Below are 17,902 nucleotides of genomic sequence, written 5' to 3'. Positions count from 1 at the left end.
GGAAAAGTACTAACATTCCCAAATAAGGAAGGGGCATAGCCTGCTAGCTGGGACATGCCTGTGAGCATGTCTAGCACAGCTATCTTGGTTAAAGTACAAGGACACAGAATGTACTGTGTGCCTGTGAGCATGTCTGACAGCTACATAGGATAGGGCTTAACAAAGAGTTATTAGCAGAAAGCAGGAAGGCTTTGAAGAAAGTTAATCTTTAAAACAAACTGTTGTTTCTAACATGTATTGTTATCATTCTTCAACAAGAAGGGAAACTTTGAAGAGGAACTTTTTACTCTCTACACGAGCCCTGCACCTGGCCTCTGGCCCCGCAGGCCTGCAGAAGCTCCCATTCTGCCCTGCTTCCCAGAAGAGAGGACTTGTGTGGGGCTCATCAGTCATCGCACTGAGAGTTGTCACCAAGGCTCCCCAGGCTGGGCCTGCAACCCACACCTTGGGCATGAGAGTGAGATGGCCCCACGGAGCCCCCAGCCCAGGCCAGCCCAGCACCCCTGCCTTCTTTCTGTGGTTCCGGGGCCATTCCCAGCCTCACAAAGGAGCTGCTTCCTGAGAGCACACACAGCCCCTCATGTTCCCATGCCAAAGCCCTGCCTCAGTGACCTTAAGAGTGCCCTCTCCTAGTGCCCAGCTGGAGCCAGGGGGAGCATTCACCTCCACCACCTCTCATTCAGCCACGATAGACACCCTCACTGGGCTCCTGGCATTAGGCCACAATTAGCAGACTCGAGTTTACAATCCAAATAAACTTCTCCTTAATGAGAATACTTTTCATTATTTTATGGGCAGCCAGTTAGAGTCGCTTAGTAAAAATCATTTAAAATAGCAGTAAGGCTATAGTTGCTGGTGGGGGGCAATGAGGGCCATGGGCCCTGAGCATCCTGTTAATACCTTGAACTTGATAGGAAGACCCAGGCCAGCTTGGGCAGCCCCCTAGGTGCTGGGGAGGGTCGAAGGCCAAGGGTGCCAGGAGAGGCAACCCAGTGAAAGGCAAGAGTCCAGGATCAACAGGGCTGAAGTGCAGTGAGAGGACAGCGGACCCATCTTCTACCACCACAGTCCAGCTAGGGAGAGAGGCCTGGAGAGAGGAAGGGCCCTACAGACGCCTACATCAGAGCCAAGGCGTGGGAAAAGCAGGAGGAGGAGGAAGGAGACAGTGGCCTCCCCAGTGGCCTCATTGGTGGTGGCAGTGTCCTGTGGCAGGGCACTTCCTAATCCCAATTACAGTAGCAAAGTAACGACCCCAGTGGCCATGGGTGCTCACATTCAGGCACCCCTCCTCTGCACCAGGCGGGCTCTAAGCACTCCATGAAACATCTCATTTGATGCCTGCAACAACCCTTTGAAGTGGGGAGTGTGAAGATTTCCCTCTCACAAAGGAGGAAATGAGGCACAGAGAAGTATTAAAATGGAAATTTAAATCTACCCCGAGGGCATGTTAAGGTGGAAGAGAGTCTCGGATCTCTACGCCCTCCCCTGCCTCAGTGTCCAGAGGACCCTGGGGACCCCAGAGAGACCAGACCACCCACAGGGACAAGCTAGGCAAAGGGACCCTTGACCGAAGCTGGGGGTTTACTCCAATGTCACCTGATCTTCTGTGGAGCCTGCCCTTTACCGACTTGGGGTGGGATTGTGGGAGTTAGAACTTCAGAAACTTTTAACTCCTTCCTCCCTGTGCCCCATCCCCAGGAGCAGCACAACGGCCAGAATCCAGAAAAGTGGACTTGAAGAGGTAGCTTAGACAGCCCTGGGCAGGCAGCACCTGGAGGACCCAGGACAGGCAGGAACTCTGGGCTCAAACAAGAATGAGCTGCTACCCATGGGAAAGGAACCCAGGACCACTCTCAGGGACGGCCATTGCTTCTTCACTGGCCTCCCTGACCTCAGGCCACACAACCCTGGTTTGAAAGAAGTGCCTAGGCCAGGCGTGGTGGCTCACGCCTGTAATCCCAACACTTTGAGAGGCTGAGGCAGGCAGATCATTTGAGGTCAGGAGTTCAAGACCAGCCTGGTCAATATGGCAAAACTCCATCTCTACTAAAAACACATAAATTAGCCGGGTATAGTGGCACATGCCTATAATCCCAGCTGCTCGGGAGGCTGAGGCAGGAGAATCCCTTGAACCCAGGAGATTAAGGTTGCAGTGAGCCAAGATCATGTCACTGCATTCTAGCCTGGGCAACAGAGTGAGACTCTGTCAAAAAAAAAAAAAAGAGAGAGAGAAAGAAAGATGAAAGAATGAAACAAAGAAAGAATGAAAGAAAGAAGGAAAAAAAGAAAGAGAGAAAGCAGCACCCATCTCAAAGCACATCCAGGAAAGGGGGCAGGTGAATGGAGGTGAACCGGACCCCAGTGAAGTGTGCTGGTCACAGCATGCTTCTCAGTGACCCTCAGTGCCAAGATCATGGAGAGGAGACACACGCAGATTCTGACCCACAGATTCTATGAGCATTACGAAGTAGTTCTTGCCTGATGTCAGTGGATCAGGGCTTTCTGTTACATAACCACAGATAACAAGAAAACTCACTGACTATGTGATGACTTCTGATATGGCTTGGTCTGTGTCCCCACCCAAATCTCACCTTGAATTGTAAAACTCCCCATGTGTTGTGGGAGGGACCTGGTGGGAGGTAATTGAATGATGGCGGCAGGTTTTTTCAGTGCTGTTCTTGTCATCTTGAATAAGTCTCACCAGATCTGATGGTTTTATAAAGGGGAGATCCCCTGCACACGCTCTCTCTTGCCTGCCACCATGTAAGACATGCCTGATTGTAAGGCCTCCCCAGCCATGTGGAACTGTGAGCCCATTATACCTGTTTTCTTAATGAATTATCCAGTCTAGGTATGTCTTTATTGGTAGTGTGAGAACTAGCAATGCAATTTCTGAATGGCAGGATTTTTTTTGAATATTTTAATAATTAGTAGCTGGCATTTTTATGTAACAACAGAACCATGACTTATTACGAAGCTCTTTCTGCTAGGTCACGCTCTCCACGGCAGAGCTGATTTCACCCGTTACACCTCTCCAAATTCACATTTTCATATTCTGAGTTTGCTTAAAATCAGGTGCAGTGGCATGAGACTGGCATCCCCCTGGAGGCAGTCTGTCCGGGGCCAGGGGGAGTGGCCCACAAAATCATACCTTGGGTGGACATTGTATTGCTGATGAGAACAAATTGCCCAGTTTGGCAATCCATGCAGCCCCGGTTCTCCAGATAATTGTTTGTGTTCCAAACCATTTTGTACCATGCTCAGCCGGACAAAAGCCTCATTCCTCTGCCAGTCTGGGTGCAGGGCTTAATTCCCTGAAAAATCAGCTTGGCGGCTGGTGTATGGCAGTGCCCTTCCAAGGGAGAGCTCTCCAGGCTTCTGTTATTCAAGGAACGCTGTCACTCAGCTCTGGAATATCACCCTAATTAAAAGCCTCTCTGCTCCAAATAGCTCCCTTTACTTAAGGCTGTTTCTTTCCCTAATCACACAAAAAAAGCCATTACAAAGTCACTTTTTTATATAAGACCCACATCTCTGCACTCTACCCTGTTAATGAGACCTACCCAAAAACAAAACACGGAACACTAAATGGTAGAAATCTGTGAGTTCTTAGAGGGAAGATAAATATCACCGGAGTAAGTTTACCAATATGTGTATTAATAGGCCAGGTGCAATAAAGAGACGCATGATGATCATCAGGAGATTTGATAAACAAGCTCAAAATAAAGGAACCATATGCAAATGGACTTGCTTTATCTCTCAAGGCATTTTTCTGCAGGCTTTCGAGAGCAGAGAGCAGCAAGGCTGAAATCTAGGATAGCATATTGCCTAAAAGCACGGGCTATGAACTCAGGCACCATGGCCCATTCAACTCCTCCTCCTTGTGGCTGCAAGGCCTTGGGCAGGTTACATAACCATCTGTGCCCAGGGATTGAATCCTAGGACTGCATCGATGATTCAAGGAGACAACCTATGCAAAGCTCTGAGCAGACACTGGCTCACATATAGCACGCAGTGAATATTAGCTGATAACGATCTGATCCGATTTCACATTTAGCCAGCAGGGAGCGAATGCCCCCATCCTGGAGCAACCTAGACAGCTCTGTGCTGGAACCAGCTTGCACTGACTCTTCTGGGATCAGCATTCAGCAGCATCGCTGTCGTTGCTTGAAACGGCCCAAGGTGGGAGTGTTTACAGCAAAGAAATCAGCAAATGCCACCCATCAATATCGTTTTATTTTTTCATGGAGTGGCTGTTAAACATTCACCAGCACACCCCTGGGCTCAAGAGAAGAAAGACAAATGGGAACCATTTAAAGGACAAGGGGTGTGATGGGAGAGGAGTGTGGCTTAGATGAGGTGACCTTCAAGCGTCAGTCACTCCTTCTTCAAGCCTGGTGGTTGCCATGCAGCGCAGGGGCAGGGCATGGGCTGCAGAGTCAGAGCTGGATTTGAATTCTCTCTTTTCCAGGGTGGGAGATCTGAGGCCCACACTGCGGCTGGACCTGCTCAAGATGGGAGAGTTCCAGACGGCAGAGGCAGGGCTCAAACGTGGCCGCTCTCACTCCTTGGTCACTTCTCACCTCATCAAGAGGCCGGTCTCATCAGCCCACCCTGACCCTGAAGGCAGAGTCTAAACAGTGCAGTTCACTGGTTGCAGTGGTGTGTCTGGGAGGCAGTCTTACTGAATGTTGTACCTCATTGCACTTCTGGTTTTGAGCTTTGTGTCTTTCCGCAAAACTAAGCCAAACAATAAACACTTGAAGCCCCCAATGAACCCCTGTTGTTAAATTTTACTGGAAAACAGGGTTTTTTTGTTTTTTTAAAAAAAAGAAGAAAGAAAGAAAAGAAAAAAGAAGAAGAAGGTTGAACACAGCGGCTCACATCTGTAATCCCAGCAGTTTAGGAGGGCAAGACAGGTAGATCACCTGAAGTCAGGAGTTCCAGACAAGCCTGGCCAACATGATGAAACCCCGTCTCTACTAAATATACAAAAATTAGTTGGTTGTGGTGCCATATGCCTGTAATCCCAGCTATTCAGGAAGCTGAGGCAGGAGAATTGCTTGAAGCTGGGAGGTGGAGGTTGCATTGAGCCGAGATCACGCCACTGCACTCCAGCCTGAGCAACAGAGTGAGATGCTCTCTCAAAAAATTAAAAAAGAAGAAGAAAGCCTACATTGATTTCCCCATACATTTGCACAAGCTACAGAACTTGATTCTTTTATTTTCATTTGGAAACAAGTTGAAACAGCCTTCCAAATTAAGAAAATAACTTTATAAATTCAAGTTTTATGTTCTCTTATTTTAGAAATATTCATAGCCTCGATATGTCTCTCCTATGTACTTATATAAAAACATTTTTCTCTTCCATTTGCCAATTTTTAATGATTTTTTTCATTCTACTTACAAGAAAGCAATCATTTCAAATTAATTAAGTTTTCATTAAAATGTATTATTGTAATGTCCCAGGTACTGAATAGTGATTTTGTTTCTGGGAGAACAAGCCTGAAATAAAAATATTATAAATTTTGCAAGTAGACTATTTCAATCCAGTTTCTTCCTCTGGCATGAAGCTCAGGGGGGGTTGCACACAGTAGGTTGAGAGAAGAGTGACTAGCAACTATAATCATTAGTGGTATGAATCAGGAGAGGACATTTATAGAGGACTTTCAGGCGCACAGCTATTTTGTATCTGTTATTCCATTTTGTTCCAACCATTCTTCCATGTAGACCTGTTTATTTCTCTTTTTTATTTTTATTGAGAAAACCAAGACCCAGAAATGTGAGGTCACTCAACAAAGATCACACAGACTCGAAAGGCAGAGCTGTCATTTGACCCTGGGTCTCCAGATGCACCTGAGCAGGGAGTGTGCAGCGGGTGGAGAGGTCTGGGTCCCAGAAAGAGCTGAGGATCTTCTCGCTCTCCCTTCCCAACTTGTTTATTCTCCATTTGAAGCACAGTTATTTTCTGTGTCCCCACGCAAATCTCATGTTGAATTGTAATCCTTAATGTTGGGGGTGGGACTTGGTGGGAGGGGCTTGGATCACAGGGGTGGAGTTCCCCATGCTGTTCCTGTGACAGTGAGTGAGTTCTTATGAGATCCAGTGGTTTAAAGGTGTGTGGCACTTCCCTCCTCGTGTGCTCTGCCTGTCCTGTCATCTTGTGAAGAAGGACCTTGCTTCCCCTTTGCCTTCCGCCATGATTGTAAGTTTCCTGAAGCCTCCCAATCATGCTTCCTGTTAAGCCTGCAGAACTGTGGGTCAATAAAACCTCCTTTCTTCATAAATCACCCAGTCTCAGATAGTTCTTTATAGCAGTGTGAGAACGGACTAACACACTTGTTCATTATGAGTGCTGTGTTCTTGCTGTGGGTCCTCGTCTTCATTTTCCATCTTATTCCCCTCTCCACAGCTCCCCCATCCCATCCCACATAGCTCCCCCTCCCCATCCCATCCTATTACCACACTGTACACGTTCATCTTCCTTCTCACAGTACCACCAGCACGACCAAGGTTCTTCCCTACCCAACCAGCACACCATCCACACACTTCCTAACACACTTCCTGCTGTGCTAGCCTGCCTGCCTCTAGCTCTTTGCTTGTGCCATTTTCTCCAACTAGAATACATAGCAATAATGGGGAGAGGAAGAGCATGGCTGACAGAGCATGCTCCCTGGACCCAATGGCCATGAGTTCACCCTCACTGGGGCATTACTGCTCTCGTCTTGGGCATGGCAATCAGCTCTCTGTTCTTCGCCGGTAACACCCATAAGAAAACCATCTTACAGGCTCAGGATAACACAGTGTTGTGAACTCTCTTAGCTGGCACCTGGTCCACACTGACAGGACAAAGGTCACCATTTTGTACCTGACACTGCTCCAGTAGAGCTGGGTGGGCCCCTCACCCTTCCCTAAGGATGTGGAATTGAGCCCAGGAGGAGGTCTGGTCCACACTGACAGGACAAAGGTCACCATTTTGTACCTGACACTGCTCCAGTAGAGCTGGGTGGGCCCCTCACCCTTCCCTAAGGATGTGGAATTGAGCCCAGGAGGAGGTTCCTGTCTCCCAGAGGCTGGACTTGTATCTGTAGTATCAGAAGCCACAGGAGTCGCAGGGGAACAGGGATAAAACACAGCCTCAGTAGAAGGAGGAATAGAACCTGGTGTGCTAGAAAAGCGGGAAGATGGAGAGAGACTTTGGTCACTTCTGATTCTGATTCCATCCCTTCCTAAGGTTCCATCCACATTCCTGTCCTCGCCACACAGGACCCTCCACAAACCCCATAACTGCCTCCTACTTCCCCTTTATGCTGACCCAAGGACCCACGTCTGTTTCTGTTATTTGTGAGCAGATGATTTCAATTAACACCACGAAGAGGGCAGCCAGTGGAGTGCCTGTCACATGGGGCTCAATGACCACAGCCTCCTTCCACATGCTGCTTCCAGCTTCCAGCAACCGGAATCATACCACTCAGCCAGCATGACCTCAGCCCTAAAGAGCAAGGTTCCCATGGGGCTCCAGAACTGATCCTGGGCACCAGCAGGGAGGCTCACGTGCTTGTACCTTCATGAGTCACAGGTCACCCAGCTGAGTGCTGTCTTCTCTCACCTGCTGCTGCCCGGGGTCACATCCATCCTGCAGTCCTGCCTCCACTGCACCCTCAGCATGATCTGTTCTGCAGGTTCCTGCTAGAGCTGCACGGCTGCACCCAGAGCTGCTGGGCTGAGATGACAGGCCGTCATGGGCCAGGGTCAGAGCCAGGGCCCTGAGCACCCTACCTCCCCTGGGCAAAACCGGCTGTCAGAGACACTGTTCATCCTTCGAAGCAATGGCCTATTGGCTGAGATGAAATCCACAGAATTTATGCTCCTCAATTCCTAATGACATTATTTAAATTGCCTCTGATTTATCACTAACCCAATATGTATTGTCATTTCTAAGTAATTACAGAAAATATTGTAATCTAAGTATTATTACATCAGGAACACAACTCCAAATAAATACTACCTCTGCCTTCAGTCAACTCAGTAATGTGAATCGATACCTACCTATTTTTTTAACATGAACATGTTGAGTGGTCTTGAATTCCCATCACTGCAGCTGGGTCATAAATTGCCCTTCATTAGAGAATGAGGGGTCCACAGGCAGCCTGGTCTCCCTCACATGCTGTTGCAGGTGCAGACCCTTCTGTAGGTCCTGTGGGCTGTGCCCCTCGGGGGACGGCAGAGCAGGCAGGGTCCCAGCAGAATGAGTTCAGCCCCAGCCCCTGCATGAAATGTACAAAATCAGCTTTCTCCCAGACAACCTTCATCAAACATTTTATTTATTTTTTTTAATTTTCTTTTTTTACTATCATTTAAGTTCTGGGGTACATGTGCAGCAGATTATACAGGATCGTTACATAGGTATGCATATGCCATGGTGGTTTGCTGCATCCATCCCCCTGTCATCTACATTTGGTATTTCTCCTAATGTTATCCCTCCCCAACCCCTTCACTCCCTGCTAACCCTGCCCTAGCCCCTCCACCCGCTGACAGGCCCTGGTGTGTTATGTTCCCCGTCCCTGTGTCCATGTGTTCTCATTATTCAACACCCACTTATGAGTGAGAACATACGGCGTTTGGTTTTCTGTTTTTGTGTCAGTTTGCTGAAAATGATGGTTTCCATATTCATCCATGTCCCTACAAAGGACATGAACTCATCCTTTTTATGGCTGCATAGTATTCCAGTATGTATGTGCCACATTTTCTTTACCCAGTCTATCTTTGATGGGCATTTGGGTTGGTTCCAAGTCTCTACTATTGTAAACAGTACTGTGATGAACATACATGTGCATATATCTTTATAATAGAAAGATTTATAATCCTTTTGGCATATACCCAGTAATGGGATTGCTGGGTCAAATGGTATTTCTATTTCTAGATCCTTGAGGAACTGCCACACTGTCTTCCACAATGTTTGAACTAATTTATACTCCCACCAACAGTGTAAAAGTGTTTCTATTTCTCCACATCCTCTCCAGCATCTGTTGTCTCCAGATTTTTTAATGATTTCCATTCCAACTGGCATGAGATGGTATCTCAATGTGGTTTTGATTATGTAAATACATGCCATGCCCAGCAGTGTGCTAGGTACAATGAGTGATACCAGGACATAAGATGTGACTCTTGCCCAGAACATATTCTAAGGCCCATCTGAAGAATCTAACTCAGGTGTCTAAATCATGAGATTTGGTTTCAGGTGTGGTTCTGCTCTGCTTCTTACTTGCTGGTGGCCCTGGAGCAGATCTAACCTCTCTGAGCTGCAGGCATAACCCTGGTAATACAGGACCAGTATCTGTCCCATCTATTTCATGTGCATGCATGCACACATCCATATCTATCTACAGAAGTCAGTTTGTCTCTCTATGCAATATTCTACGTGAGTTCCTCAATATTGTGTCCAAGTCACTAATTCTCTCTTTAACCCTGTTCTGATTAAAATGTGTTCCTTTCATCACATATTTTCAACTGGTCAACTGAGTTGATGGATAAGAAACATCTGTAGATTGCAGAGTGATATACGAAAGTGAGGAATGGTAGCATTACAGAAGGCCGGTGATTCCTGGAACATAAAGTCATCCATTTACGGTCAGAGGAGCAAGAAGAATTCTTCAGATAAATATGTACCATCACACTCACCTCCTTGTAAATGAAACCAGAACTCATTAAAACTAGTATAAACAGCACATTATAGAATATGATCAAGTTCCATAAAACAGATCATTGAAAGAAGGAGGCAAAGATGGGGCAGAGTCTGGTACTTTGTAGGTGCTCAAAGTTATTTGTTGAATAAATTTTTTAAAAGTGAGAAAAATGACATAGAGAAAGAAGAGTCTATGGGACCCACTGAGAAGCTGACAGCCCAGGAGAAAGCAGCAATGGGAGATGCCATGAGGAAAGGAGAGCCATGTGGTAGCTGGTGCAGCACTGGCAGCCCTGGGAGTCACTGGGGACAATGGCAAAGCTGCTCTAGAAGGAGGGACAGAGAAGGAGAAACACGGTGTGGGGAAAGGAAAGCCAAACACTCCCCTCTCCCACAACATAGGAGTGTTCCAGTGCTCAGAACAATGAACAACAAAATCAATACTCAGAACATGAAGTAATTCCAGACAAAATTAATTGCATGGGGACAATCTGTCTAAGACTAAAATAATTATGTTTAGGGTGTTTAAAGAATAATAGAAGTGAAGGAGGGAGAGTGTGCTTTTAAAAGCACAAGAAACTATAGAAAAATAAAACAGGCACATAAGAAATAACAAAAAAAAAAGTTTCTTTAAAATAAACAATTGGAAAACTAAGAAATTAAAAATATAGCCAAAGAAACTATATGATAAAAGGAATGCATTTTAGGCAGAACAGGGTTAAAGAGAGAATTAGTGACTTGGACACAATATTGAGGAACTCACATAGAATATTGCATAGAGAGACAAACTGACTTCTGTAGATAGATATGGATGTGTGCATGCATGCACACATGTACACTGCACTTCATTGATTCTATATGCCTTGTTCTCATTTTAATATATCTGAAATTTGAGCACACCTTACAACTGAAGGTGACTTACAACCACTCTTGGTCTAGATTGGAGACATCTTCCAAAGAGAATCTTCATTTGCCTCACCAGTCACTTGGAAGTATTACTGACCTAAGATCATTTAAAATTAAAATCTATAATTAAGATTTGAATTCAAAGTGTAAATCTGAATGTGTAAAGTTTAGAGGTTAAAATCTCAGGAGAGATTGTCAGGGTTTTGTTTTTTTTTTTTTTTTTTTGCTGCCTTTTCCTCACAGTGGGTTTATTTCTCATTTCTTCTTACAGCAAGGTTGCAGCCTGTTGGGGTCCTCACCTTATGTAGGGGTCTTCCACTACACGCCTTGTCTGTGGCACCTTTACTTCTTAGTGACGCATGAAAGTAATGGTTCCTCCTTCCACTGATGACTTCTTGGGTACTTGAAGTGTGTGTATCTCGGATAGCCAAAGAGGTCCTGTATCTGTGAAGTAACAATTTCAGAAGAAGACAATACAGCAGCACTATATGAAAAGCTGGTAATTTAATTTTTCCAGATTCAGAGAAAAGGGTGTATTAGTCTGTTTTCATGCCTGCCAATAAAGACATAACTGAGACTGGGCAATTTACAAAAGAAAGAGGTTTAATGGACTCACAGTTACACGTGGCTGGGAAGGCCTCACCATCCTGGCAGAAGGTAAAAGGCACAAACAAGAAAAGAGAGCTCGTGCAGGGAAACTCCCCTTTATAAAACCATCAGATATCATGAGACTTATTCACTATCATGAGAATAGCATGGGAAAGACACAGCCCCACGATTCAATTACTTCCCACTGGGTTCCCTCCCACAACACGTGGGAACTGTGGGAGCTACAGTTCCAGATGAGATCTGGGTGAGGACACAGCCAAACCGTGTCTACAGGAGTCCTCAGTTCAAAATCTCAGAAAAAGTACAGAGCAGAATAAACAAACAAACCAACCCCACATGTAGACACAGTAGTGAAACTATACAATAGCAGAATAAAAAGAGGAAATGTTAGAAGCTAGCAGACAGAAAAGACAGATTCCCATAAAGGATCATGACTTAGTTGGACAGCAGATTTACGAACGATGATAGAGATCAGAAGAAATGAAATAATACCTTCAAAAGACTGAGGAAAAAATAATTATTAACCTACAATTTATACCAATATAAACAATTATTCAGGGAAAAAAAAGAAAATAAAAACTTGCAAGGGCTAAAAGAACTTACTTGCCACCAAAGATGCTTGCTGTAAGAACTATGAAAGGATTCAAGAGGGAAAGTTCACCCAGAGAGGGGTCATAGCATATCACACATAGGAGCAATCTTAGGTATTGACGATTTATAGATAGGCGAATGTAATCAAATATTGACTTGTGAAATAATAATAGCAGATTTGAGGTGTTTTTAAGCAAAACTCAGTTGCAGATCACAGGAACAGAGAGGGTGATAGCAGGGCGGACTGTAGTTGGTATATTCTGCTGTGATCCACGTCATGTTGCAGGAAAAGATAGAAACAGGAGCATCCCCTGCAACAAGTTTCTTCCATGATGCTTCCCCAGGAGAGCCCTTCTTGAATTCAATACACTAACTTCCTAGAGCTTAAGTATCTTTCAATGCAATATTTCCAACTATTTATGTAGAAAACATTTATATCTATGTCCCAAAGACTCAGTTCAACATTTTAAACAAAACAAGATGTAGGAAGTCTCAGGTTCTATTCCAAATAGTATTGGCAGAATTGCACGCGTAAATATTTTGAAAAGCTCATGAATTTCAGGGTGGGAAAGTGCATCTGGAAGGCTGCTGGACCCAAGAGAGGCATCATTCCATGAGGCCACGCCAGTGCTGGGTTAAATATTAGCTCTGAATGTGCCTGGGATAGGTTGAGAAGCTTCAACTGGGGGAAGAAAAGAAACAGTCCAATGTCTCCTAAAACCTTAGGTAAATGAATTTATGAAAGTGAACATCAAGACAAAGAGGAAGACTGCATCTTGCAAGTGTTCCCCCCAAGAGTATTAAGCAGCTCCTCTGAGGCTTTGTCAAACCCCCACCTCAGAGCAGCCACCAAACCATGGAGAGCCGTTCCCAGGTCTTGAGAGTCTGGCAAATGCCCAAAACAACCCTCTTTCACCCAGGTCTTCCCCTCATTCTCCTCCACCACCAGGACACACAGAAACTGCCTCCTCTTTTCAGCCCTCTCCCTTCTCAGCTGACTCTGAGCTACAAATCTCCCTTCTCTACTTGGAGAGCCCTAGCTCATTACAGGAATTTGCTTTGAGTTTTTTGGTTTGTTTTTTCTAATCATTTTAGGCTGTGTGTTAGATTGGGCTGCTATAACCAAGTGCCATAGGCTGAGCAGCTTAAACAACAAACATATCCGACAGTTACGGAGGCTGAGAAGTCTGGGATCCAGGTAGCAGCGTGGTTCTGGTGAGGCCCCTTCCTGGTGGCAGACTACCAGCATCCCTGTGCACCCCTCACATGGTGGAAAAGACAGCTGACTCGCTCTCCGGTCTCTTCTTACAAGGCTGTCCATCCACTTCATGACCTGTTGCTTCTCAAAGACCCCACCTACAAACACCATGGCACTGGGGTTAGGGGTTCACATCTGAATTTTAGAGGGTCATAAACATTCAGTCCATGGCATTCTGCATTTTTCTAAAAAGTTTATCTACGTTCATCTTTATTTGCCATGCTGTGTGGCAAAGATAATGTTTGCAGAACAGCTTGTAAACTGGATATATTGCTGCCTACAAAGCAATGGTTTGTTAACAACCGTAATAAGTGTTGGTGATCTGGAACTGATACTTAAACATTTTATGTCCTAATGTGCTAGGTTTTTAGCTTTATCTAGGCATTTTTCTGTTTTAGAAACACTCTAGGAAATTGGCTGAGAGTTTTGGATTGATGTGTAATGCATTACAAATATTTTCCTTTTCAAATAAGGGGAAAAAAACTTCTGGTTAGCACATTTACAGAGAACCTCTAATTTTCAGGAGTTTGTGGACAATGGATGTGAAGAAATAGACACCTATGCTAAAGCATTTGGATTTCACTAGAAAAATGTATATATAGTTAAACATTTAACGTTTGAAAATGTAAAGAAAAACCACTACCACAATATAATTACAACATATAAATTCCAAACCAATAAAGACAAAAAGAAATTTAGGAAGTACGGTGAATGCAGGGCAAGGCAAGAAGAAAAGGAAGTTAAAACGATGGCATGCTAAAAACGTGGGTAAGCAGGACCTGAGTCTAAGCACGGACGTAATCTCAGTAAGCGCAAAAGGACGCGATTCATGGAATAAAAGTCAAAAAATGTTTGTCTCTACCTATTGGTGCGGTTATAACAGGATGTCACAGTCTGGCTAATTCATAAAGAACAAAAATGTATTTTCTCACAGTTCTGGAGGCTGGGAAGTCCAAGATGGAAGCACTGGTCGGTCTGGTGTCTGGGAGGGCTTCTCCCTGTTTCCGAGATGATGCCTTGTTGCTGCATCTTCCAGAGGGAAGGAAGGCTGTGTCCTTGCAGCACAGAAGGTGGAGGACAGGATAACTGAATGCTGCATGAAGCCTCTTTTTTATTTATTTACTTTTTTTGGAGACTAGAGTTTCACTCTTGTTCCCCAAGCAGCTGGAGTGCAGTGGCACTCACTGCAACCTCCGCCTCCCGGGTTCAAGCAATTCTTCTGCCTCAGCCTCCTTAGTAGCTGGGATCACAGATGTGTGCCACCATGCCTGGCTAATTTTTATGTTTTTAGTAGTGATGGGGTTTCACCATGTCAGGTCAGGCTGGTCTCAAACTCCTGACCTCCCAAAATGCTGGGATTACAGGTGTGAGCCACCACGCCTGGCATGAAGCCTCTTTTTTAAGGGCCTAAATCCCACTCATGCTGCAGAGGAGCCCTCATGGCCTCATCATCTCTCAAAGGCCCCACTTCCTAACACTATTATATTGACAACAGTTGAATTATGGAGGGAAAATATTCAAACCATAGCATTCTGTTACTGTGCTTCCAAAATTGATGTTCTTATCATGTACTAAATACATTCATTGCATCTTAATACCCCCAAAAAGTCTTAACTTGTTCCAGCGTCAACTTTAAAGTCTTAGTCCAAACATATGGATACATATCTAAACATATGGCTGAGACTCAAGGCATGATTTGTCCTGAGGCAAATTCTCCTCCAGCTGTGAATCTGTGAACTCAAACAAGTTATGAGCCTCCAAAACACACTGTGAGATGGGTGCAGCACCAACAGTTCTATTACAAAATGGGCACACAGGCAAGAAGACAGAGATACCAGGTCTTAAGTAAGTCTAACACCCAACAGGGCAGAAATATTCAATCGATTTCATGCCCCACCTTCTGCACACATGGGGGTGGGGTCTGGGCACCCAAGGCTCCTGGCAGCCCCACCCCACAGCTTTGCTGGGAATTGCTCTTGTGGGGGCTCTCTTGGGTGTCCCCAGCCCTGCAGCAGGTCTCTGCCTGGACCCCACAGCTGTCCGAGACATTGAAACCGCCTTTGCAAAATTATAACAGAGGAAATTATGATAGTGAAAGAAATCATACCTAATGGACTCCATCTTGCTTCCAACCTTTAAGCTGGCCTTGTTCATTCCTGGGCTTAGGCCGAACTAACTTTGGGAAGGAATTCGATTCATGGTTAGACTCTGAAACAAAATTGATATAACCCTTTCCCCCAAAGACCCCCATTTTGCCTGGGGACTAATAAATTAGCTACAAGATTAGAAATTACAGTTTAGGGATCACGCAGCCTCTGACTCCAAGAGTCTGAACCCCACAAATTGCTCCTGAGGATAACATCGCTATTGTAAAACCTAACATCAGTGCTTGAGATATTTTGTAGACCCTGTACTGGATGGATCACCTAACACCCACCAGACCCGCAGTAATCTGTTTAACCAGTTCCGCCATCCCACCCAGGAAGAGAAAACAGCAAGAAAACCTCGCTTCAACCCCCTGTGATTCCATCTCCAACCTGACCAATCAGCAAAACCCACTTCTCAAGCCCCTACCCGCCAAATTATCTTTAAAAACTCTGATCCCCAAATGCTCAGGGAAACTGATTTGAGTAATAATAAAACTCCGGTCTCCCGCGCAGCTAGCTCTGCAGGAATTACTCTTTCTCCATTGCAATGCCCCTGTCTTTATAAATCAGCTCTATCCAGGCAGCAGGCAAGGTGAACCCATTGGGCAGTTACAACATCTTTTGATATCTGGGTAGAGGTAGCCCTAGCTCCACAGCTCATGCACTGTGTGCCTGCAGAATTAGCTTCACATGGATGTGCCAGGGCTCACCAACTGCACCCTCTGGGGCAGGGTCCCACACCTCACCTAGGCCTGGCTGAACCACAGCTGGGCAAGCCGAGGAGCACTGTGCCACAGTGTGGGGAGCAGAGACTTGAGGCACCCTGAGCAGTGAGTCTGAAGGTCCCACGGGTGCCCCGAGCCCCTCCCAGATTCTTCCCCCAAGGCCCTGGTACTCTGGGCCTGTGATGGGCATGGCAGCCTTGAAGAAGGTTTTATTGGATTTTTAAATATGTGTGTGTGTGTGTGTGTGTGTGTGTGTATTTAAAAATTATCATATATATGATGTTATATATGTTATATATATATATATTTATATATATATAATATATTTAAATATGTGTGTGTGTGTGTGTGTGTATTTAAAAATTATCATGGCCGAGGCTGGTGGATCACGAGGTCAAGAGATCAAGACGATCCTGGTCAACATGGTGAAACCCCGTCTCTACTAAAAATACAAAAAAAAAAAAATTAGCTGGGCATGGTGGCACATGCCTGTAATCCCAGCTACTCAGGAGGCTGAGGCAGGAGAATTGCCTGAACCCAGGAGGCAGAGGTTGCGGTGAGCCGAGATCGCGCCATTGCACTCCAGCCTGGGTAACAAGAGTGAAACTCCATCTCAAAAAAAAAAAAAAATTATCACATATATGATGTTATATATGTTATACATATAAATTATATATTTCATATATATATATGAAAACTACTACATATAGGAAGGGACATAGCAAAGATACAGAAAGAATACAATTTAAGGCAAAAAGCTTCAATAGAATTAAAAGCAAACCTTGCATACTAAAAAAAGTAAACCAAAAAGAAACCAAAAGAAATAAAAAACCATGAACTTGTAGAATTTTCCAAAGCCATAATTATAATGAGAGTGTTTTTAAGCCTATAAGAAATTAATATGTGAAACAAATAAAGGTTAATTCGGATTTGGAAGGAAAGACTGGGTGTGGTGACTCACGCCTGTAATCCTAGCACTTTGGGAGCCTGAGGTGGGTGGATCACTTGAGGTCAGGATTCAAGACCAGCCTGGTCAATATGGTGAAACTGCATGTCTACTAAAAATACCAAAAAGAAAAAAAAAAAGAAAATTAGCCAGGTATGGTGACATGCACCTGTGGTCCTAGCTACTTGGGAGGCTGAGGTGGAAAATTCACTTGAACCTGGGAGGTGAAGGTTGCAGTAGGCTGAGATCACGCCACTGCACTCCCGCCTGGGTGACAGAGCAAGATTCTGTCTCAATAAATAAATAAATAAAAATAAATAAATAAAGTGGATCTAGTCAGTGAAATGGCAAAGGAACTAGAAGAGCCAAATCAATTATGGGGGGAAAAAACAAAGTAAAATCACACTGATGTCAAGACTTACTATAAAGCCACAATAATCAAGAGAATGTGGTATTGGCAAAGGGACAGACAGGTAAAATCAACGAAAGAAGAGAGTCCAGAAACACACAAGTATGACGAACTGATTTTCGACAATGGTGCAAAGCCAATTCAATGGGGAAAAAATAACGTTTTCAACAACTGGACATCCACAGGCCGGAGAACCGAGAGGAGCACAGAGCGAGACCTTGGCCCATACCTTGTACTTTTTGCAAAGAGTAACTAAAAATGGAACAGACTTAAATGTGAAGTGTAAACTGTAACATTTCTAAAAGAAATCAGAGGAGAAACCCCCGTGACCTTGCGTTAGGCAAAGAATTTTTAGACAGAACACCACGAGCACAGTTCATAACAGAAAAAACAAATGAGACTCCACAAAAATGAAAAACTTTTGCTCTATGCAAGGCACAGGAGGCAGAAAGACAAGCCGTAGACTTGGTGCAAACACTGGCAATTCACACATCTCAAGAAAGACTTATATCTACAATATATAAAGCACTATCAGGACTCAGCAAGAAGAAAACAATGCTCGAATTTAAAAATAGGGCAAACAAATTGAGCAGTCGTTTTATTAAACAACATATGTGGATGTAAAA

This window comes from Aotus nancymaae, unplaced genomic scaffold, assembly GCF_030222135.1.
Source record: "Aotus nancymaae isolate 86718 unplaced genomic scaffold, 86718_ANA_hifiasm-v0.15.2.pri h1tg000076l, whole genome shotgun sequence".
NCBI lineage: Eukaryota > Metazoa > Chordata > Mammalia > Primates > Aotidae > Aotus > Aotus nancymaae.
Note: the sequence above shows the minus strand (reverse complement) of the source record.